This window comes from Oncorhynchus gorbuscha, linkage group LG23 (assembly GCF_021184085.1).
Source record: "Oncorhynchus gorbuscha isolate QuinsamMale2020 ecotype Even-year linkage group LG23, OgorEven_v1.0, whole genome shotgun sequence".
Classification (NCBI taxonomy): Eukaryota; Metazoa; Chordata; class Actinopteri; order Salmoniformes; family Salmonidae; genus Oncorhynchus; species Oncorhynchus gorbuscha.
Genome location: NC_060195.1, coordinates 29,054,897 through 29,079,039, shown reverse-complemented (window position 1 = coordinate 29,079,039; position 24,143 = coordinate 29,054,897). Strand labels below are relative to the sequence as shown.

At 42.9% G+C, this 24,143-nt stretch overlaps 1 protein-coding gene across 4 annotated transcripts in view; it reads right to left on the bottom strand.

The window, feature by feature from the left end:
* The window catches only part of LOC124011708 (bifunctional heparan sulfate N-deacetylase/N-sulfotransferase 1-like), a 99,027-nt gene that overhangs the window by 33,833 nt on the left and 41,051 nt on the right, over positions 1–24,143 (bottom strand). For 3 of the 4 annotated variants that reach the window (XM_046325205.1, XM_046325208.1, XM_046325207.1), the window contains exon 2: positions 21,704–21,817. The exons of the other annotated variant lie outside the window; for it this stretch is intronic. The gene's annotated coding sequence lies outside the window, so the exon portion shown is untranslated. The remainder of the gene's footprint in view (positions 1–21,703; positions 21,818–24,143) is intronic. 4 annotated transcript variants of the gene reach the window in all.

Here is a 24,143-nt window from a genome sequence, read left to right as displayed (position 1 = left end):
AATTTCATTTCATGCATCCTTGTGGCTCCAGCGATTAAAAGCTTAGGCCGTGAAAAAAGTGTGAAGAATTTAACTGTGACGGTTTCTCTCTCAGCCCATGTGAGTGTACAGAACAGGCGGCGTCTCATTTAGCGGCACGGCAAAACCTTTAAACTGACTTCTCTCATCGATTCATTTCACGACTGTGAAGGACAGAGGAGTCGAAGCCGGAAAGGAGAGAAAATGCAGTTTTGTATCGTTCTAATTATCAGGGAAAGTGACTTTCAGACCGACCTCCTCCTCCTACAAACCGCCACTGAATTATCACAGAATGTTGCAGCGCCTCAATTTCTTTCCCCAAGACTGAGGCAATTTCACCAAGGAAAATAACTAAAACGTTTTTCCTCAAATGGCCCGTCCTTCCATTTATGACTCCGGGCCCCCAATTCTGCAGACCCCAGTCCTGGCCCTGTGGTTACTGAAATGATTGCATTGTTATTCAGCAACGAGGTAATGGGACAGAGTGCTTGGGCTGATCTGGAAGTTCACTCTCAGAGCCCAGAGCACACACCATCCCTAAGAGCAATTATGACTAAGAAGAGAGTGAAAAGGTATGTTCTAGGAAAGAAATTAGACCGAATGATGCCATTTCTGTAGACTACCTGCATATTCAGGAGTGGAAAAAGCCCCCATTTCTAACCCCGATAATGTAACCACATCAGCTCAACTGATGTGATTGTATCTGATGGTATCTGGCCCAGAGATCCCCAGCTTGAAGCTAACTGCAGCAGGCACAGTATAATAGCATGATTATACATTCAGAATGTGGAGAGCCGATTAGGGCTGAGATGAATAAAAACATGGGGGAGAAAGAAGGTTAAATATGTATGGGTCTTCTCCACTCAGATGGCCTGAAAAACCAGCTTCTCTACATTACGAATGTGGGATCTCCGATACTGCCGCGCCTCACTGCAGCTACGGAGGATCTGAGGCGATCGGGAACATGTGAAATGGATTACGACGCTCTGGGAAAAGCAGACGGCATTTTATTCCCACACACTACAGGAGAAAAAGATAAACGAACAGCTTTAACTTTACCAACCACCACCCCCCCACTGGTAAAAGACAAAATCGCCACCCCTGCCCAGTCGGCCTCTACGGCTACATAGAGACATGTACATTCACTATATCAGACATGAAGACTCAATGTAAAATACATATAGACATGTACATTCACTATAGCAGACATGAAGACTCAATGTAAAATACATTGGTCCATTCGCCATTGGGAAAAAGGCAACCTTGTAAGTGCTCCGAGCGAGTTCAGTAACAGAACAGATCAAAGGTTACATTGGTTGCTACAGGACAGGGAGATAAAGAGTAGCAGTAAGACGGCAATCAGTGAATACACTTAAAGATCACAACATCTGATGAAGGGACCAAATGTGGTTTGAGCATCTGCTTTTTCTTCTTTATGGCCAATCTCACCCTCTGCGCCAACTCATTTCAAATTCGTTCCAGTTGGATATTGAGTTATGATTAAGCAATCAAGGGGAAATGATCATTTATATAGTATCCTGTATATAGATTAATTCACTCTACCATGTATCCTGTATTGATATTAATCCCACGGTGTAAACTATATATAGATTCATCCTACTGTGTATCCCATTTAGAGACTCATCCTACAGTGTTTTCTGCGTATAGAGTGGATGTCACCGACAGGTTAATGTGTGGAAATTAAGATGGCCTGGGGCAATGAATAAATATGCACGTGCGCACGCACACAAGCACGGAAAAGTGGAGGTTAACTTTTGATTTTTCTAAGAAGGGAAATAAGATCGTAGTCCCTGAGACAACCGATGCAACGCAGAAGGGGGGTTGGAGCAATGGTGGTCATTTATCATGTTTTGGCAGGGTTAGAGGGAGAGAATGGGATGAGGGGTGGCTTTCATGTGAATTGAGTGCATGTGGAATCTGGTGGCGGTGTGTTGAGCTGGGAAGAGCGAGAGATAGAAAGAGGGAAAGATGAGCGAGAGACCCTGGGATCAATGTGAGTGGCAGGAGTGTTTGTTCAGATAGTTTATCCACTGCCACCTCAGGACACAATACTGAAGGACACTGGGGCCAGCAGCAATACAATGAGTTTCCATTGGGAGAAAGAGATAGCAGTCTCAAGGAGTGAGTGAACTCAGGATTCCCCATGTGTTATTCTGTTGCTCATTATGAAAAACGAGATTTCAGTCTTGGGGCTGTGGTTTGATGTGGTTGTGTTATCGTACCCTGGTAGTTACTGTTGTTTGTCGCGTTTGAGACAACATAGCAACAACATAGCCAGTAGTACCACTTCTTCAAAATGGTCAGAATTAATCTAAGATAAATCAGTAAATCTGTAATAAATTGACGTTTTTGTTGAGGTTTTAATCGCGCAATTTTACATCTAAGATGTTTGGTGCAGTATTTCTCAAATAAAAGAATAGGAAGGAAAACTAGTAGTACTCCGCAGACAGTATGTAGGCTGCTGTCAGGACTGATTTCTGACAACATTCATCAGCAAGATGTCAAACTATGATAGATAAAGCACCAGCTACATGCTGTTAATCAGTGCCCAGCAGGCACATTGAGCAGGCAAGACACGCTAGCTAAATCAGCTTAGCAAGTCACTGCCGAGTGTGACGTGTGTGCTTCGGTGCCGTTATGTTTTTACAGCTATCCTTTTGCGAAACAGATGCTATGGATTTGAGTCCAAGAACTGAATCTCTCCTATGGACTATAGATCATTTCGACCCACGGTAGCATAACACTAATGTGCACTGACACAATATAGAATATCATGTGAACTCATTTGTAGTAGCCCATTTCTAATATATATGGTGAAACAATAAAATGTACACATGCCAAACCTGTCAGAAACAATAGAAAATATACATGCCAAACCTGCCAGAAACAATAGAAAATACACATGCCAACCTGCCAGACACAATAGAAAATACACATGCCAAACCTGCCAGACACAATAGAAAATAAACATGCCAAACCTGCCAGGAACAATAGAAAATACACATGCCAACCTGCCAGAAACAATAGAAAATACACATGCCAAACCTGCCAGAAACAATAGAAAATACACATGCCAAACCTGCCAGGAACAATAGAAAATACACATGCCAATGCTGCCAGAAACAATAGAAAATACACATGCCAAACCTGCCAGGAACAATAGAAAATACACATGCCAAACCTGCCAGGAACAATAGAAAATACACATGCCAATGCTGCCAGAAACAATAGAAAATACACATGCCAACCTGCCAGAAACAATAGAAAATACACATGCCAACCTGCCAGAAACAATAGAAAATACACATGCCAACCTGCCAGGAACAATAGAAAATACACATGCCAACCTGCCAGAAACAATAGAAAATACACATGCCAACCTGCCAGAAACAATAGAAAATACACATGCCATCCTGCCAGAAACAATAGAAAATACACATGCCAAACCTGCCAGGAACAATAGAAAATACACATGCCAAACCTGCCAGGAACAATAGAAAATACACATGCCAATGCTGCCAGAAACAATAGAAACCACATAGGCTGTTTACATAGCCATTGATCTTTTGACCACTCAGATCAACTCTGGAAAAGATCTGATGTGATTGGTCAAAAGAGCAATTAGCAGCCATAGAGGGTGTGCCAAAACAAAAACAAGGCTTCTGAAACACAGGCTCCAGATCACCATCACGGCCATCCTCCTGGCCTCCTCCCACAATCTGGCCCAAACAATCTGTGGGCCGAGGGGAAACACTGGCTCTAATGGCTGATCAGACAGTGATATGCAACACTACAATAGCTGCTCATGAAATGATGAGCTAGATTGAAGAGCCTGCCTGGCTGGGTGTCAGGTACCAGAGCATTATCACCCTCAAGGGATCAAGACTCCCTCTCTCCACCCACCATTTCCCCCAACCCCCCCTCTCTCTCTCAAGTCCAGATAAGACATAGGAAAGCAGCTGTACAGATGTGCCTGTGATTCATGCAGCCGAAAGAAGGTTCCCATGGGAATACCGCAGTAAGGAAGAATAGCTGGCATAAGAGAGTTAGAGAGGGAGAGATGGTATTATGCTGCGCCGCCCATATTTTGGCTCAGCCAGATCAAACGAATGGGATTTTCCACTAGCTAGTGAGGATGGGGAGGCATTCAGAATCCTCATCAGCATGCTTTCAGAGTCTAATCAACAACAGCAGATTGGCCTGGCTGGATACAGAATAACAATCTGTATAGACATTAGTCATGGTTTGCAAAAACAGAAGACAGAACTCTGTGCCCTCATGACTGTGAATGGTCTGATGTTACTCACTACTCTATGGAAGACAAACCTACCCATCCCCGTCATCCATCTGCCTTTACACCCACAGACTCAGCCAGCTGTCCTACCTTCCCAGCCCAAGTCACTCTCTGCAGTCTCTGCCCCGTCCCCAGCCAACCCCCTACAGTCTCTCCCAGACTCTCCACCCTCCCAGTCCCCTTCTATCGCACAGCCAGCCCCTCATGCATGCTCCCAGCCCTAGGTGAGAGATGTGAGGGAGATGATGGGTCTATCTGGGCTCTGTCTGTTACCCTGCCTCCCTCCATTTTTCCCCTTCACTGTTCCTATCCCTCGTCTCCTCTCCTATCCCTTCTCTTGTCGCCTCTTGTCTCCCCTCCCCTTGACTCAATCTTGCTTCTCCCCACCTACAAACAAAGACTCAAGAGGGAAGTTCTGGTGGTCTGTACAGGATTGGTCCAACCAATCAAAATTCACACTCTTGGACTGGAATATGTTCTGGGTCACTTATGAAGATAATATCGATGAACACGCCGACTCAGACACCGGATTCATCCAAAAAATTCATAGACGACGTGATACTGATAGTATCTTTCAAAACATACCCGAATCAAGAACCGTGGATTGATAGCAGCCTTGTAGGAAAACTGAGATAGAGAGAGATATTGCTTATAAACATGGCAAGGTGACGGGGAACAATAGTTTGGTTAAACAGTACAAATACGTCCTATGCAGATCGATCAAGATGCCATAACATAGGGATAAAGTGGAGGAGCAATTCAGCGGGTCGGACACAAGGCGTATGTGGCAGGGGCTCCTGACGATCACGGATTGCTAAAAGAAAGCCAGCCACATCATGGTCAGCAACGCCACCCTTCCGGAGGAGCTAAACACCTTTTAATCACGATTCGAGCACAATGAGCTACTGAGGAGAGTGACCGATGACAACGTGGAAGTCATTGAAACACGTTAGCACCTTTGCAAAGCTGTGTGCATGTGAAGACCAGCTGGCTGTTGTGTTCTTTGACATTTTCAATCTCTCCCAACCTCAGGCCGTTTATACCCACCTTCTTCAAGATGTCCACTATCATCCACGTGTCCAAGAAAGGGAAAGAAACTGAACTGAATGACTAATGACCTGTATGTCCCGTCATCATGAAGTGCTTTGAAAGTCAAAAAGACCATATCACCTCCTCACTCCCGCCACACTCAACCCTCCCCAATTCGCCTACCGCCCTGACAGAACCACAGGCAATGCAATCGCCATTGCACTGCACACTGAACTTACCCACACCTTCAACGGTAACTGACCTGTGTCTCCCACGACATTCTATGTCCTGCCCCCCCCAACCCCCAAAATCTCTCCCTATGGTATTGGACATGCATTTATTCATCACTGCTACAGTTGTGACGATATATATAGTGCTATTTCTAGTTACCCTGTTGTCTTTCATTACCATTTTCATTATTTTATTTCACTTAGTTCTGCATGTTGGGGCTCGGAGTTTAAGATTTTCACTGTACCCTGCCATCACACCTGCAACCCTGTACACGTGACTATTAAACACTGTACCCTGCCATCACACCTGCAACCCTGTACATGTGACTATTAAACACTGTACCCTGCCATCACACCTGCAACCCTGTACATGTGACTATTAAACACTGTACCCTGCCATCACACCTGTAACCCTGTACATGTGACTATTAAACACTGTACCCTACCATCACACCTGCAACCCTGTACATGTGACTATTAAACACTGTACCCTGCCATCACACCTGTAACCCTGTACATGTGACTATTAAACACTGTACCCTGCCATCACACCTGTAACCCTGTACATGTGACTATTAAACACTGTACCCTGCCATCAGACCTGTAACCCTGTATATGTGACTATTAAACACTGTACCCTACCATCACACATTAATCTCTTCTCCTCCTCCCCTCCTCCTGTCTCCTCCTCCCCTCTCCTCCTCCCCTCTCACAGTAGTGGAGCTGAGAGATGCAGGCAGTCAGGGACAGGCTACGTTGTTGTCTGCCCGGTGTGTGTGTGTGACTGGAACAGAACGCTTTTGGAATTCAAACTATATATCAGCTTGTCTTTGGGTGGATGGGTGTGTGTGTGGCTCACTGATTTTTGCTGTCAGTTCAGGGGAAGCCTGACTGTCACAGTTCTGGGGAAGCCTGACTGTCACAGTTCTGAATTAAGTTTGTGTGCAGCAGCGCATTCACACCGTTTGACAGTTTAATGGTGAGTGTATGCGAAAGAGGGGGAGTTAGTGGCAACAAATCACACACACACACAGCAGCAGAGCTGTGTCAAATGTGAAACCGGTCTCTGGCATCACATACGTGACATGCCACCACCTGCTAACGCCAGTTCAGCCACAAATGGTCACCGTAAACCCAATGTAACAGATTTCCCATTTGTTTCGCCACACACACACACACAGCCATGTTCTCTCCTGCTGCCTGCGACAGCTGTGGTAAATTAACAGAATTGGGGAAGGAAAGAGCCTGAGAGAGAGAAAGAAAGAAAGATAGAAAGCGAGAGAAAGAAAAAGTGAGAGAAAGAAAAAGAAAGAAAAAGAGAAAGAAAAAGAAAGAAAGAGTGAGAGCGAGGAAGAGAAAGAAAAAGAGAAAGAAAAAGAAAGAAAGAGTGAGAGCGAGGAAGAGAAAGAAAAAAGAAAGAAAAAGAAAGAAAGAGTGAGAGCGAGGAAGAGAAAGAAAAAGAGAAAGAAAGAAAGAGTGAGAGCGAGGAAGAGAAAGAAAAAGAGAAAGAAAGAAAGAGAGAGCGAGGAAGAGAGCGAGGAAAGAGAAAGAAAAAGAGAAAGAAAGAAAGAAAAAGAAAGAGTGAGAGCGAGGAAGAGAAAGAAAAAGAGAAAGAAAAAGAAAGAAAGAGTGAGAGCGAGGAAGAGAAAGAAAAAGAGAAAGAAAGAAAAAGAAAGAGTGAGAGCGAGGAAGAGAAAGAAAAAAAAAGAAAAAGAAAGAAAGAGTGAGAGCGAGGAAGAGAAAGAAAAGAGAAAGAAAAAAAGAAAGAGTGAGAAAGAAAAGAAAGAAAAGAGAAAGAAAGAAAGAAAGAAAGAGAAAGAAGAGCGAGGAAAAGAGAAAGAAAAAGAGAAAGAAAGAAAGAAAGAAAGAGAAGAGAAAGAAAAAGGAGAGAAAGAAAAAGAAAGAAAAAAGAAAGAAAAAGAAAGAAAGAGTGAGAGCGAGGAAGAGAAAGAAAAGAGAAAGAAAAAGAAAGAAAGAGTGAGAGCGAGGAAGAGAAAGAAAAAGAGAAAGAAAGAAAAAGAAAGAAAGAGTGAGAGCGAGGAAGAGAAAGAAAAAGAGAAAGAAAGAAAAAGAAAGAAAGAGTGAGAGCGAGGAAGAGAAAAAGTGAGAAAGAGAGCAAGAAAGAGAGAGAGAGAAAGAGCGGGAGAGAGAGAGATGATCTACCCTGTAAGAGCCAGTCTGTGACCCTGACTACCACCTCCCCCATCTTCCCCCACTCCTGATGGGAAGTTCCAATCAGAACAGGGGATCAATACATCCTGGTCTCTGGGTTTGTGGAGCTGGATCTCTAAAGCTAACGACTAGCACCTTAGAAGGAAGGAAGTGCATATTGATTAAAAGGGCGTAATAAGACCCAGCAGTCTGCCTAACATTGGCTGATTGGGTTGTGTATTGCCTGATTGATTAATTGACACAGACATTAAGAGTTGACTTACTGTAATGACCCAAGATTATATCTAATATTACTGAATGTTCATGTTTCTTACTGAATAAAAGATGCTAAGATAATGTCCATGTTAAGATAATGGTGTGCAATATACAGTGGGGCAAAAAAGTCTTTAGTCAGCCACCAATTGTGCAAGTTCTCCCACTTAAAAAGATGAGAGAGGCCTGTACACTTCAACTATGACAGACAAGATGAGAAAAAAATCCAGAAAATCACATTGTAGGATTTTTATTGAATTTATTTGCAAAAATAAGTAGTTGGTAAATAACTAAAGTTTATCTCAATACTTTGTTAAGTACCCTATGTTGGCAATGACAGGTCAATGAGGTCAAATGTTTTCTGTAAGTCTTCACAAGGTTTTCACACAATGTTGCTGATATTTTGGCCCATTCCTCCATGCAGATCTCCTCTGGAGCAGTGATGTTTTGGGGCTGCAACACAGACTTTCAACTCCCTCCAAAGATTTTCTATGGGGTTGAGATCTGGAGACTGGCTAGGCCACTCCAGGACCTTGAGATGCTTCTTACGAAGCCACTCCTTCGTTGCCCGGGCAGTGTGTTTGGGATCATTGTCATGCTGAAAGACCCAGCCACGTTTCATCTTCAATGCGCTTGCTGATGGAAGGAGGTTTTCACTCAAAATCTCACAATACTTCACAGTAGGTATGGTGTTCTTTGGATGCAACTCAGCATTCTTTGTCCTCCAAACACTACGAGTTGAGTTTTTAACCAAAAAGTTATATTTTGGTTTCATCTGACCATATGACATGTACTGGCTTAAGCAGGGGGACACATCTGGCAGTGCAGGATTTGAGTCCCTGGCGGCGTAGTGTGTTACTGATGGTAGGCTTTGTTACTTTGGTCCCAGCTCTCTGCAGGTCCTTCACTAGGTCTCCCCCCCGTGTGATTCTGGGATTTTTGCTCACCGTTCTTGTGATCATTTTGACCCCACGGGGTGAGATCTTGCGTGGAGTCCCAGATGGAGGGAGATTATCAGTGGTCGTGTATGTCTTCCATTTCCTAATAATTGCTCCCGCAGTTGATTTCTTCAAACCAAGCTGCTTACCTATTGCAGATTCAGTCTTCCCAGCCTGGTGCACGTCTACAATTTTGTTTCTAGTGTCCTTTGACAGCTCTTTGGTTTTGGCCATAGTGAAGTTTGGAGTGTGACTGTTTGAGGTTGTGGACAGGTGTCTTTTATACTGATAACAAGTTCAAACAGGTGCCATTAATACAGGTAACGAGTGGAGGACAGAGGAGCCTCTTAAAGAAGAAATGACAGGTCTGTGAGAGCCAGAAATCTTGCTTGTTTGTAGGTGACCAAATACTTATTTTCCACCATAATTTGTAAATAAATTCATTAAAAATCCTACAATGTGATTTTCTGGATTTTTTTTCTCATTTTGTCTGTCATAGTTGAGGTGTACCTATGATGACAATTACAGGCCTTTCTCATCTTTTTAAGTGGGAGAACTTGCACAATTGGTGGCTGACTAAAGACTTTTTTGCCCAAACTGTATATGGCTGCTAGAAATCCAAAATGGATGATGTTGCGAGATACAGTAGATGGGAGGGGTTGAATGTAGCTGAAGGGTGGGACTAATAACAAGATAATCAATGCAAAACATACAGGGTCTGTAAAATGTATATTTGTTTATAAATGTTGTAAAATAGTACAGTTACAAATAAAAATCAAACTGGATGGACATCAGAAATAGAGGAAGGACTAAAAACAAACAAAATATAACTATTGTAAAATAGATTGTGTCTGTAAAATGTGTACCAGATGTATATACTGAAGGTAGTGTGAAGTGTTATTGTTTATTAGTTTACTCCAATTGGGGGAAGGGTGGTAGGGTTTGTGGGGAATAATAAAGGTATATTCTAAAAATGTATGTATGTCTATATAGGTATGTGTATGTACAGTGGGGAGAACAAGTATTTGATACACTGCCCGATTTTGCAGGTTTTCCTACTTACAAAGCATGTAGAGGTCTGTAATTTTTATCATAGGTAATAATAATAATAATAATAATAATATATGCCATTTAGCAGACGCTTTTATCCAAAGCGACTTACAGTCATGTGTGCATACATTCTACGTATGGGTGGTCCCGGGGATCGAACCCACTACCCTGGCGTTACAAGCGCCATGCTCTACCAACTGAGCTACAGAAGGTACACTTCAACCGTGAGAGACGGAATCTAAAATCTAAAATCTAAAATCCAGAAAATCACATTGTATGATTTTTAAGTAATTAATTTGCATGACATAAGTATTTGATACATCAGAAAAGCAGACCTTAATATTTGGTACAGAAACCTTTGTTTGCAATTACAGAGATCATACGTTTACTGTAGTTCTTGACCAGGTTTGCACACACTGCAGCAAGGATTTGGCTGTGTGTTTCGGGTCGTTGTCATGCTGGAAGACCCAGCCACGACCCATCTTCAACCCATCTTCAGCTCTTACTGAGGGAAGGAGGTTGTTGGCCAAGATCTCGCAATACATGGCCCCATCCATCCTCCCCTCAATACGGTGCAGTCGTCCTGTCCCCTTTGCAGAAAAGCATCCCGAAAGAATGATGTTTCCACCACCATGCTTCACGTTTGGGATGGTGTTCTTGGGGTTGTACTCATCATTTTTCTTCCTCCAAACCCGGCGAGTGGAGTTTAGACTAAAAAACTAAATTTTTGTCTCATCAGACCATATGACCTTCTCCCATTCCTCCTCTGGATCATCCAGATGGTCATTGGCAAACTTCAGAAGGGCCTGGACATGAGCTGGCTTGAGCAGGGGGACCTTGCGTGCGCTGCAGGATTTTAATCCATACTAATGGTTTTCTTTGAGACTGTGGTCCCAGCTCTCTTCAGGTCATTGACCAGGTCCTGCTGTGTAGTTCTGGGCTGATCCCTTACCTTCCTCATGATCATTGATGCCCCACGAGGTGTGTGTCATGTGCCTTTTACTGAGGAGTGGCTTCCGTCTGGCCACTCTACCATAAAGCCTGATTGGTGGAGTGCTGCAGAGATGGTTGACCTTCTGGAAGGTTCTCCAATTTCCACAGAGGACCTCTACATCGCTGTCAGAGTGACCATTGGGTTCTTGGTCACCTCCCTGACCAAGGCACATATACCCCGATTGGAGTTTGCCTAAAGACTCTCAGACCATGCCAGGCATCACGTATGGAGGAAACCTGGCACCATCCCTACAGTGAAGAATGCTGGTGGCAGCATCAAGCTGTGGGGATGTTTTTCAGCGGCCTGGACTGGTAGACCAATCAGCATCGAGGCAATGATCAACGGAGCAAAGTACAGAGAGATTCTTAATTAAAACCTGCTCCAGAACGCTCAGGACCTCGGACTGGAGCAAAGATTGACCTTCCAACAGAACAACGACCCAAAGCACACAGCCAAGACAACACAGGTTGGAATGTCCTTGAGTGGCCCAGCCAGAGCCAGGACTTGAACCCGATCAAACATCTCTGGAAAGACCTGAAAATAGCTGTGCAGCGATGCTCCCCATCCAATCTGACAGAGCTTGATAGGATCTGCAGAGAAGAATGGAAGAAATTCCCCAAATACAGGTGTGCCAAGCTTGTAGCGTCATACCCAAGAAGACTCATAGATGTAATCGCTGCCAAAGGCGCTTCAACAAAGTACTAAATAAAGGGTCTGAATACTTACGTAAATGTGATATTGCCATGTTTTATTTATTTATATATTTTGCAAAAATGTATGAAAACCTTTTTGCTTTCTCATTGTGGGGTATTGTGATTGATGAGGGGGGAAACAATTGAATCCATTTTCAGAATAAGGCTGTAACGTAACAAAATGTGGAAAAGGTAAAGGTGTTTGAATACTTTCTGAATGCACTGTATGGGGTGCAGGTAGCCTAGTGGTTAGAGCATTGGGCCAGTAACCAAAAGGTTGCTAGATCAAATCCCAAAGCTGACAAGGTAAAAATATGTCGTTCTGCCCCTGAACAAGGCAGTTAACCCTCTGTTCCTAGGCCGTCATTGTAAATAAGAATTTGTTCTTAACTGACTTGCCTAGTCAAATAAAAAAAATCTGTATGTACATATTTAAAAATATATATATATATATTTTTATAATGGCCTCTGCCGTTCGTAATAAAACTAAATATAAATGCCGGATCTGACAAGCAGAACAGACAATAACGGCTATAGTCCGGACCAAACAAAAATAGGAGAAAAGACTAAGGTTTGAGAATGCATTGACACGCCTTGCACCCAAATCAATAATTAAACACTACCTTTTCAAAGTCTTTAATAATACATCAACGTTAAGATAACAAAGGCTAGGGCACTAGAGCAACTTCCTGTTGGTTCAAAACCCCACCAATGAAACAGGATGTATTGTGGGTACATTCAGGGAGAGGGGAGGAAGATGCCCTTAGGCCTGGTTTCCCAATGTCAAGCTGTCATTCATGACGTGTCCATATTGCTCACCGTGTGATCTGAGATCAAAGGGTTAACTGGTGCTCTGGACCCAGTGGGTCTTCATTATTCAACAGGCCCTTACAACAGAGAGAGAGAGAGAGAGCGAGACAGACAGAGAAAGAGAGAGACAGAAAGAGAGAGAGGGAGTGAGGGACACAGAGAGAGAGAGAGAGTCACAGACAGAGAGAGAGAAAAAGGCCTAAAGAGTAGGAACCAGAACTCCACCAAATAAATCAGAAATACAGACATTGTCATCCTACAAGAAACATGGTATAGAGGAGATGGACCCACTGGTTACCCTCTAGGTTACAGGGAGCTGGTTGCCCCATCCAACAAACGTTCAGGTGTGAAACAGGGATGGGATTCAGGGCGTATGCTAATTTGGTATAGAGCAGACCTAAATCACTCTATTAAATTAATCAAAACAGGAACATTTGACATTTGGCTAGAAATTCAAAAGGAAATTATCTCAGAGAAAAATGTTTTCCTGTGTGTTACCTATAACCCCCACTTTAATGAAGACAGCTTCTCCATGCCCAGGGACATGTACTAGTCTGTGGTGACCTAAATGCCAGAACTGGACAAGAACCTGCCACCCCCAGCACACAGGGGGACAAACACCTACCTGGAGGTGACAGCATTCCCTCCCCCATATGCCCCCCAGGCACAACTATGACAACATAACCAACAAAAACAGGTCATAACTCCTGCGTCGCACGCTGGGTATGTACATAGTCAATGGTAGGCTTGGAGAGGACTCCTACGGTAGATACACCAATATCTCTTAGCCATAAAAACTGAGCCTATGCCTTCACTATGGTGAATCACTAAAACAATACAGAAATACACTACGGAAAAAGAACGAACAGAAAGTCAGAAATCAACTCAATGTAATAAAAAAATCCATAGACTTTAACCACTTTTGTGAAAATGGGAAAGAACCAAACAAACAACACAAATAGTTATCTATACAAAACAGAGATGTATGGCTAAACCCCTTCTCCAATCTTTTTGGCCCCAAAAAAAATAACAAACAGAAAAAACATATATATGATCAAATACAAATCTTAGAATCAACTATTAAACACTAGCAGAACCCACTGGATTCTCCAATTACATTGAATGAACTTCAGGACAAAATACAAACCCTCCAACCCCATAAGGCCTGTGGTGTTGATGTTATCCTCAATTAAATTATACAATATACAGACCACAAATTCCAATTGACTATACTTAAACTCTTTAACATCATCCTTAGCTTGGGCATCTTCCCCAATATTTGGAATCAAGGACTGATCACCCCAATTCACAAAAGTGGAGGAAAATTTGACCCCAATAACTACCGTGGGATATGCGTCAACAGCAACCTTGGGAAAATGCTCTGCATTATCATTAACAGCAGATGGGTACCTTTCCTCAGTGAAAACAACGTACTGAGCAAATGTCAAATTGGCTTTTTACCAAATGATCGTACGACATACCGCATATCCACCCTACACACTCTAAATGACAAACAAACAAACCAAAACAAAGGCTAAGTCTTCTCATGCTTTGTTGGTTTCAAAAAAGCTTTTGACTCAATTTGGCAAGAGGGTCTGCTATACAAACTGATAGAAAGAGGTGTTGGAGAAAAAACATAAAACATTATAAAATCCATGTACACAAACAACAAGTGTGAAGTTAAAATTGGCAAAAAACACATTTCTTTCCACATGGCTGTGGGGTGAGACAGGGATGCAGCTTAAGCCCCACCCCCTTCAACATCTATATAAACGAATTGGCGAGGGCACTAGAAAAGTCTGCAGCACACCTGGTCTCACCCTACTCAAATTTGATGTCAAATGTCTACTGTTTGCTGATGATCTGGATCTTCTATCCCCAACTGAGGAGGGCCTACAGCAGCACCTAGATCTTCTGCACAGATTCTGCCAGACCTGGACCCTGACAGTAAATCTCAGTTAGACAAAAATAATGGTGTTGCAAAAAAGGTCCAGTTGCCAGGATCATAAATACAAATTCCATCTAGACACCATTGCCCTAGAGCACACAAAAAACTCAAATATAGCTTGACTTAAACATCAGCGTCACAGGTAACTTCCACAAAGCTGTGAACGATCTGAGAGACAAGGCAAGAAGGGCCTAATATGCCATTAAAAAGGAACATAAAATTCAACATACCAATTAGGATCTGGTTAAAAATACTTAAATCAGTTATAGAACCCATTGCCCTTTATGGTTGTGAGGTCTGGGGTCTGCTCACCAACAAGTAATTCACATAATGGGATAAACAGAGACTTGGCATGCAGAATTCTGCAAAAATATACTCCATGTACAACGTAAAACATCAAATAATGCATGCACAGGAAAATTAGGCCGATACCCGCTGATGATCAAAATCCAGAAAATAGACATTAAATTGTATAACCACCTAAAAGGAAGCGATTCCCAAACCTTCCATAACAAATGCATCACCTACAGAGAGATGAACCTGGAGAAGAGTCCCCTAAGCAAGCTGGTCCTGGGGCTCTGTTCACAAACACAAACAGGCCCCACAGAGCCCCAGTACAGCAACACAATTAGACCCAACCAGATCACAAGAAAACAAAAAGATAATTACTTGACACATTGGAAAGAACTAACAAAAAAACAGAGAAAACTAGAATGCCTTGTGGCCCTAAACAGAGAGTACACAGTGGCACAGTGGCTGAACACTGTGACGGACCCAAACATAAGGAAAGCTTTGACTATGTACAGACTCAGTGAGCATAGCCATGCTACTGTGCATAGGATTGCTCAAGAGAAGACAGGCTGTGTGCACACTAAGGCTGGGCAGTATACCATATTTTATGATATACCAGTGTTGATGCAGGGACCGGTTTGGGTTTTTACTTTACCTTTTATACCGGTATTCAAATGTTCGGTTTGTTAAATGTGATACGCCATGTGTAATGTCAATTTTTATCATTTACTTTGCTACTTGAGTCATCTCTCTCCCTGTGCCACTTTCCATACATACGCTCCCTGTCACTCAAAGGGCACATTTGATGTTCCTCAACCACCAGACACTTGCGTTCAGTCTGCATGGTCAACGCAGCACATGCAACAATGTTCATGACAACAATGCTGTTTTCACTTTCACTTAATATAAATCCACTAGCGTTCTATAATGACACTATTAGTTTGTGTTTCTTACGTCAGCAAACAGCTAGTTTGTCTTTTCTTAGCAAGTTGCCCTAAATCTTGTGAGATGCTAATTGTTAGCCACTAATAGCTAGCTAGCAAATAAATGTACTGAGTAAGAGCAAACGTAGCTAGCTAATACCAGTGATGGTGTAGACTTGAATCAGAATGTTGTTTGTTCAAAATCAAAGAGGAATATGCCAAGCAAAAATATGTTAGCTACATGAAGTAGCTAAGAGAAAACATACAATATCAACACTTCAGTTCCTACCCTGTCACAATAACTCCTCCCTGGCATTTTAATTCGTTGTCATCTCAAAAAAACAATGTATCTAAAGTGCCCACTATTATATTCTAACTATAGAATTAGAATAGTCATTCTATTTCCATGATTACAACAGTTTTGCTCTAATTCGCAAGTCAAATCGCAATTGCAACATTTGGTTAAATATAAGTCCTAGATTATTTGTCCATTATCGTGCTGCCCTATGTGGCAGTGTGGAAATGATCTCTATTGAGCAGTGGTGTAAAGTACTTAAGTAAAAATACTTTCAAGTACTACTTAAGTCGTTTTTTGGTATCTGTACTTGACTATTTGTTTTTACAACTTTTACTCTTTACTTCACTACATTCCTAAAGAAAATACTGTACTTTTTACTCCATACATTTTCCCTGACAACTAATAGTACTCATTACATTTTGAATGCTTAGCAGAACAAGAAAATCAAATCAAATAGAAATGTTATTAGTCACATTTATTTAATTTTATTTCACCTTTATTTAACCAGGTAGGCTAGTTGAGAACAAGTTCTCATTTGCAACTGCGACCTGGCCAAGAGAAAGCATAGCAGTGTGAACAGACAACACAGAGTTACACATGGAGTAAACAATTAACAAGTCAATAACACAGTAGAAAAAAAGGGGAGTCTATATACAATGTGTGCAAAAGGCATGAGGAGGTAGGCGAATAATTACAATATTGCAGATTAACACTGGAGTGATAAATGATCAGATGATCATGTACAGGTAGACATATTGGTGTGCAAAAGAGCAGAAAAGTAAATAAATAAAAACTGTGGGGATGAGGTAGGTGAAAATGGGTGGGCTATTTACCAATAGATTATGTACAGCTGCAGCGATCGGTTAGCTGCTCAGATAGCTGATGTTTGAAGATGGTGAGGGAGATAAAAGTCTCCAACTTCAGCGATTTTTGCAATTCGTTCCAGTCACAGGCAGCAGAGTACTGGAACGAACGGCGGCCGAATGAGGTGTTGGCTTTAGGGATGATCAGATACACCTGCTGGAGCGCGTGCTATGGATGGGTGTTGCCATCGTGGCCAGTGAACTGAGATTAGGCGAAGCTTTACCTAGCATGGCCTTGTAGATGACCTGGAGCCAGTGGGTCTGGCGACGAATATATAGGGAGGGCCAGCCGACTAGAGCATACAAGTCGCAGTGGTGGGTAGAATAAGGTGCTTTAGTGACAAAAACGGATGGCACTGTGATAAACTGCATCCAATTTGCTGAGTAGAGTGTTGGTAGCAATTTTTTAGATGACGTCGCCGAAGTCGAGGATCGGTAGGATAGTCAGTTTTACTAAGGTAAGCTTGGCAGCGTGAGTGAAGGAGGCTTTGTTGCGGAATAGAAAGCCGACACTTGATTTGATTTTCGATTGGAGATGTTTGTTATGGGTCTGGAAGGAGAGTTTGTAGTCTAGCCAGACAACTAGGTACTTATAGGTGTCCACATATTCGGAGTCTTCTGGCGCCGACAGAGATGGCTGCCTCGCTTCGCGTTCCTAGGAAACTATGCAGTTTTTTGTTTTTTTTTACGTGTTATTTCTTACATTAGTACCCCAGGTCATCTTAGGTTTCATTACATACAGTCGAGAAGAACTACTGAATATAAGATCAGCGTCAACTCACCATCAGTACGACCAAGAATATGTTGTTCGCGACGCGGATCCTGTGTTCTGCCTTTCAAACAGGACAGCGGAATGGATCCCATGCTGCGACCCCAAAAAACGACTCCGAAAAAGAGGGAAATGAGGCGGTCTTCTGGTCAGACTCCGGAGACGGGCACACCGTGCACCACTCCCTAGCATTCTTCTTGCCAATGTCCAGTCTCTTGACAACAAGGTTGATGAAATCCGAGCAAGGGTAGCATTCCAGAGGGACATCAGAGACTGTAACGTTCTTTGCTTCATGGAAACATGGCTCACTGGAGAAACGCTATCCGATGCGGTGCAGCCAACGGGTTTCTCCACGCATCGCGCCGACAGAAACAGACATCTTTCTGGAAAGAAGAGGGGCGGCGGCGTATACTTTATGGTTAACGAGACGTGGTGTGGTGAAAGAAACATACAGGAACTCAAATCCTTCTGTTCACCTGATTTAGAATTCCTCACAATCAAATGTAGACCGCATTACCTACCAAGAGAATTCTCTTCGATTATAATCACAGCCGTATATATCCCCCCCCAAGCAGACACATCGATAGTCCTGAACAAACTTTATTTAACTCTTTGCAAACTGGAAACCATTTATCCGGAGGCTGCATTCATTGTTGCTGGAGATTTTAACAAGGCTAATCTGAAAACAAGACTCCCTAAATTTTATCAGCATATCGATTGCGCAACCAGGGGTGGAAAAACCTTGGATCATTGTTACTCTAACTTCCGCGACGCATATAAGGCCCTGCCCCGCCCCCCTTTTGGAAAAGCTGACCACGACTAAATTTTGTTGATCCCTGCCTACAGACAGAAACTAAAACAAGAGGCTCCCACGCTGAGGTCTGTCCAATGCTGGTCCGACCAAGCTGACTCCACACTCCAAGACTGCTTCCATCACGTGGACTGGGATATGTTTCGTATTGCGTCAGTTAACAATATTGACGAATACGCTGATTCGGTGTGCGAGTTCATTAGAACGTGCGTTGAAGATGTCGTTCCCATAGCAACGATTAAAACATTCCCTAACCAGAAACCGTGGATTGATGGCAGCATTCGCGTGAAACTGAAAGCGCGAACCACTGCTTTTAATCAGGGCAAGGTGTCTGGTAACATGACCGAATACAAACAGCGCAGCTATTCCCTCCGCAAGGCTATCAAACAAGCTAAGCGTCAGTACAGAGACAAAGTAGAATCTCAATTCAACAGCTCAGACACAAGAGGCATGTGGCAGGGTCTACGGTCAATCACGGACTACAGGAAGAAATCCAGCCCCGTCACGGACCAGGATGTCTTGCTCCCAGGCAGACTAAATAACTTTTTTGCCCGCTTCGAGGACAATACAGTGTCACTGACACGGCCTGCAACGAAAACATGCGGTCTCTCCTTCACTGCAGCCGAGGTGAGTAAGTAAGACATTTAAACGTGTTAACCCTCGCAAGGCTGCAGGCCCAGACGGCATCCCCAGCCGCGCCCTCAGAGCATGCGCAGACCAGCTGGCCGGTGTGTTTACGGACATATTCAATCAATCCCTATACCAATCTGCTGTTCCCACATGCTTCAAGAGGGCCACCATTGTTCCTGTTCCCACGAAAGCTAAGGTAACTGAGCTAAACAACTACCGCCCGGTAGCACTCACTTCCGTCATCATGAAGTGCTTTGAGAGACTAGTCAAGGACCATATCACCTCCACCCTACCTGACACCCTAGACCCACTCCAATTTGCTTACCGCCCAAATAGGTCCACAGACGATGCAATCTCAACCACACTGCACACTGCCCTAACCCATCTGGACAAGAGGAATACCTATGTGAGGATGCTGTTCATCGACTACAGCCCGGCATTCAACACCATAGTACCCTCCAAGCTCGTCATCAAGCACTCACAAACTTGTACAGATGCACAATCGAGAGCATCCTGGCGGGCTGTATCACCGCCTGGTACGGCAACTGCTCCGCCCTCAACCGTAAGGCTCTCCAGAGGGTAGTGAGGTCTGCACAATGCATCACCGGGGGCAAACTACCTGCCCTCCAGGACACCTACACCACCCATTGTTACAGGAAGGCCATAAAGATCATCAAGGACAACAACCACCCGAGCCACTGCCTGTTCACCCCGCTATCATCCAGAAGGCGAGGTCAGTACAGGTGCATCAAAGCTGGGACCGAGAGACTGAAAAACAGCTTCTATCTCAAGGCCATCAGACTGTTAAACAGCCACCACTAACAATGAGTGGCTGCTGCCAACACACTGACACTGACTCAACTCCAGCCACTTTAATAATGGGAATTGATGGGAAATGATGTAATTATATCACTAGCCACTTTAAACAATGCTACCTTATATAATGTTACTTACCCTACATTATTCATCTCATATGCATATGTATTTACTGTACTCTATATCATCGACTGCATCCTTATGTAATACATGTATCACTAGCCACTTTAACTATGCCACTTTGTTTACATACTCATCTCATATGTATATACTGTACTCGATACCATCTACTGTATCTTGCCTATGCTGCTCTGTACCATCACTCATTCATATATCCTTATGTACATATTCTTTATCCCCTTACACTGTGTATAAGACAGTAGTTTTGGAATTGTTAGTTAGATTACTTGTTGGTTATTACTGCATTGTCGGAACTAGAAGCACAAGCATTTCCCTACACTCACATTAACATCTGCTAACCATGTGTATGTGACAAATACAATTGGATTTGATTTGATATTCAAGGTCGGAACCATCCAGTGTGGTGATGCTAGTCGGGCATGCGGGTGCAGGCAGCGATCGGTTGAAAAGCATGCATTTGGTTTTACTAGCGTTTAAGCGCAGTTGGAGGCCACGGAAGGAGTGTTGTATGGCATTGAAGCTCGTTTGGAGTTTAGATAGCACAGTGTCCAATGACGGGCCGAAAGTATATAGAATGGTGTCGTCTGCGTAGAGGTGGATCAGGGAATCGCCCGCAGCAAGAGCAACATCATTGATATATACAGAGAAAAGTGTCGGCCCGAGAATTGAACCCTGTGGCACCCCCATAGAGACTGCCAGAGGACCGGACAGCATGCCCTCCGATTTATAATAATAATAATATATGCCATTTAGCAGACGCTTTTATCCAAAGCGACTTACAGTCATGTGTGCATACATTCTACGTATGGGTGGTCCCGGGGATCAAACCCACTACCCTGGCGTTACAAGCGCCATGCTCTACCAACTGAGCTACAGAAGGATTTGACACACTGAACTCTGTCTGCAAAGTAATTGGTGAACCAGGCAAGGCAGTCATCCGAAAAACCGAGGCTACTGAGTCTGCCGATAAGAATCTGGTGATTGACAGAGTCGAAAGCCTTGGCAAGGTCGATGAAGACGGCTGCACAGTACTGTCTTTTATCGATGGCGGTTATGATGTCGTTTAGTACCTTGAGTGTGGCTGAGGTGCACCCGTGACCGGCTCGGAAACCAGATTGCATAGCGGAGAAGGTACGGTGGGATTCGAGATGGTCAGTGACCTGTTTGTTGACTTGGCTTTCGAAAACAACAGTGAAATGTTTACTTACGAGCCCCTAACCGACACTGCAGTTTCAAAAATATACGAATAAGAATAAGAGATAAAAGTAACTAGTAATAAAAGAGGAGCTGTAAAAAAATATATAATATATATATATACACAGGGTGCCGTTACGAGTCAATGTGCAAGGGCACCAGTTAATCGAGGTAGTATGTACATGTAGGTAGAGTTAGTCACTTTAATTATGTACAGACGACAACAGAGAGTGGCAGTGGTGTGGAGAAGGGGGGGGGACAAAGTGAATAGTCTGGTTCGCCATTTGACTAGACGTGCAGGAGTCTAATGGCTTGGGGGTAAAAGCTATTTAGAAGCCTCTTGGACCTAGACTTGGAGCTCCGGTACCGCTTGCTGTGTGGTTGCAGAGAGAACAGTCTGTGACTAGGGTGGTTCGAGTCTGACAATTGTCATAGGCATTTCCCTGCCTATGATTAGGGTTTGGTTTTGGAGTGAATAAGCTCACACTAGATCTGTACTTAAGGAGACAGAGCTCTTACCTTCCCAAAACAAGATGTCTGCCAAATGTCCTCCAACGGCTCCCAACAGGTAGCAGACTAACACACAAACCGGCCTCCTTCTGTAACGGTCTTCTCTCTTCCCTCTGGATTCACCTTGAGAAGAAAACAACCGAACAAGGATACATCCATCAGATGAAAAATGAAATGAGTGAAAACATATTTTGCGAGGGGCTCCTGTGTTAGTAATAGTCCCTCAGTCTATCAACACTGCCTCAGTGAGCCACCTCCTTTGTTCATTAATTGATTGTCTCTCCCCTGCTGAGCTCCAGTAACTAGGTTACATGGATTCATAAAAAGGCAGAACCGACACCTCTCGTCAAGTGAGACCAGGAGATGAGAGATGGATGAAGACTCCAGGGCATAGAGGAACCAGGAACCACTGGCTCTTAATAGAACTAATGGAGTAAGGTAGAAGATGGTAGCTTTATTGAAATAACTCTCATTTAATTAGCCTGAGTGATTGACGAGAGGAAGGAAGGGGCCGGGGAGATGGGTGAGAGGAAGCCATTATGTGAAACTGATGATTTCACTCGAAAGGATGTGTATCATGTGAATCGATTCAAGGAGAGGAGTTCAAGTTTAAAAATGTATTGTCATGTGCACAAGTACAGTGAAATGTCTTTCCTGCTTACTCTTTCCAACAACGCAGTAATCAATATAGGACTGACCCCATTTAGTCGACCGGTCGATTTAGATTTATTTCGTAGAGCAGGAGCTAAAAAAATATACATTGCCAGTCAAATGTTTGGGCACACCTACTCATTCAACGGTTTTTCTTTATTTTTACTACTATCTACATTGAACAATAATAGTGAAGACATCAAAACTATGAAATAACAAATACTGAATCATGTACAAACCAAAAAAAGTGTTAATCAAATCAATCTATTTTATATTTGAGATTCTTCAAAAGTAGCCGCTCTTTGCCTTGATGACAGCTTTGCACACTCTTGGCATTCTCTCAATCAGCTTCATGAGGTAGTCACCTGGAATGCATTTCAATTAACAGGTGTGCATTGGAATTTATTTCCTGTGCCAATCAGTTGTGTTGTGACAAGGTAGGGGTGGTATACAGAAGATGGCCCTATTTTGTAAAAGACCAAGTCCATATTATAACAAGAATAGCTCAAATAAGCAAAGAGAAACGACAGTCCTTCATTACTTTAAGTGATGAAGTTCAGTCAATCTGGGAAATTTCAAGAACTTTGAAAGTTTGCATGAGGAAGTTCTTTGTTTCTGGCCATTTTGAGCCTGTAATCGAAGCCACAAATGCTGATGCTCTGGATACTCAACTAGTCTAAAGGCCAGTTTTACTGTTTCTTTAATCAGAACAACAGTTTTCAGCTGTGCTAACATAATTGCAAAAGGGTTTTCTAATGATCAATTAGCCTTTTAAAATGATAAACTTCAATTAGTTAACACAACGTGGAGTGATGGTTGCTGATAAATGGGCCTAGGTACGCCTATGTGGATATTCCATTCCAAAAACAGCCTTTTCCAGCTAAAATAGTAATTTACAACATGTCTACACTCTTTTTCTGATCAATTTGATGTTATTTTAATGGACAATGAATGTGGTTTTCTTTCAAAAACAAGGACATTTCTAAGACGTGCTACTACATATATATATCATGGTGTACAAGACCCCTGTCTGATTGGCGCCTATGAGTGGACTGATCCATTGTGGAGGCTGTGGGGATGGTACAGTCCATCACTAAGACGTGCTACTGAAATGGTATATGATTAATTTACATAAGAACAATGGTGGAACAATGGTGGTCGCTGTCTGCAGTTCTGAAACACATCAGTGCGTTGTTGAATTGGCAACATTTCTAGACCATGTTGCTACGTGCATAATAGCCAAGTTGACCACCATATTGGTGTTGAGATATCAGAAGAATGAGGAGATGAGAAAACAGCCCTTGCCTTAATGTCAAAGAATAGTGAAGAGAGCAGAAACCCCAACTTAATTATGTCTACAATCAATGGCCTAACTGTTAAATGTGTCTGGCTTTATAAATCATCCATATATATCTACAGAAATAAGACAGCTCCTGCTACTGTTGCCTGTTTGAGTGTTTGTTTAATATCCTACTGATTCTGTGAGCACCAAGCTTCACGCAGCAACATGTCAAGTAGGGATGGGCGATATAGGCAAAATATTATATCATGGCATTTGAAAAAAATTGGACGGTATGACAGTAAAGCAGTTCTGCATCTGCTTTATGAGTAGTGACTGATCTTAGGGTGGCAACACATACATTCTAAGTGATTTCAATATGTATTTATCCATTCTGATTGTTTTATACTGTTCAATTCAACTTCAACCAAAACCAATTTCAGCACTTTTATCACATTTGCATTTCCTGCACACAATTGCAGTGGTGGAGAAAGTACCCAATTGTCATACTTGAGTATA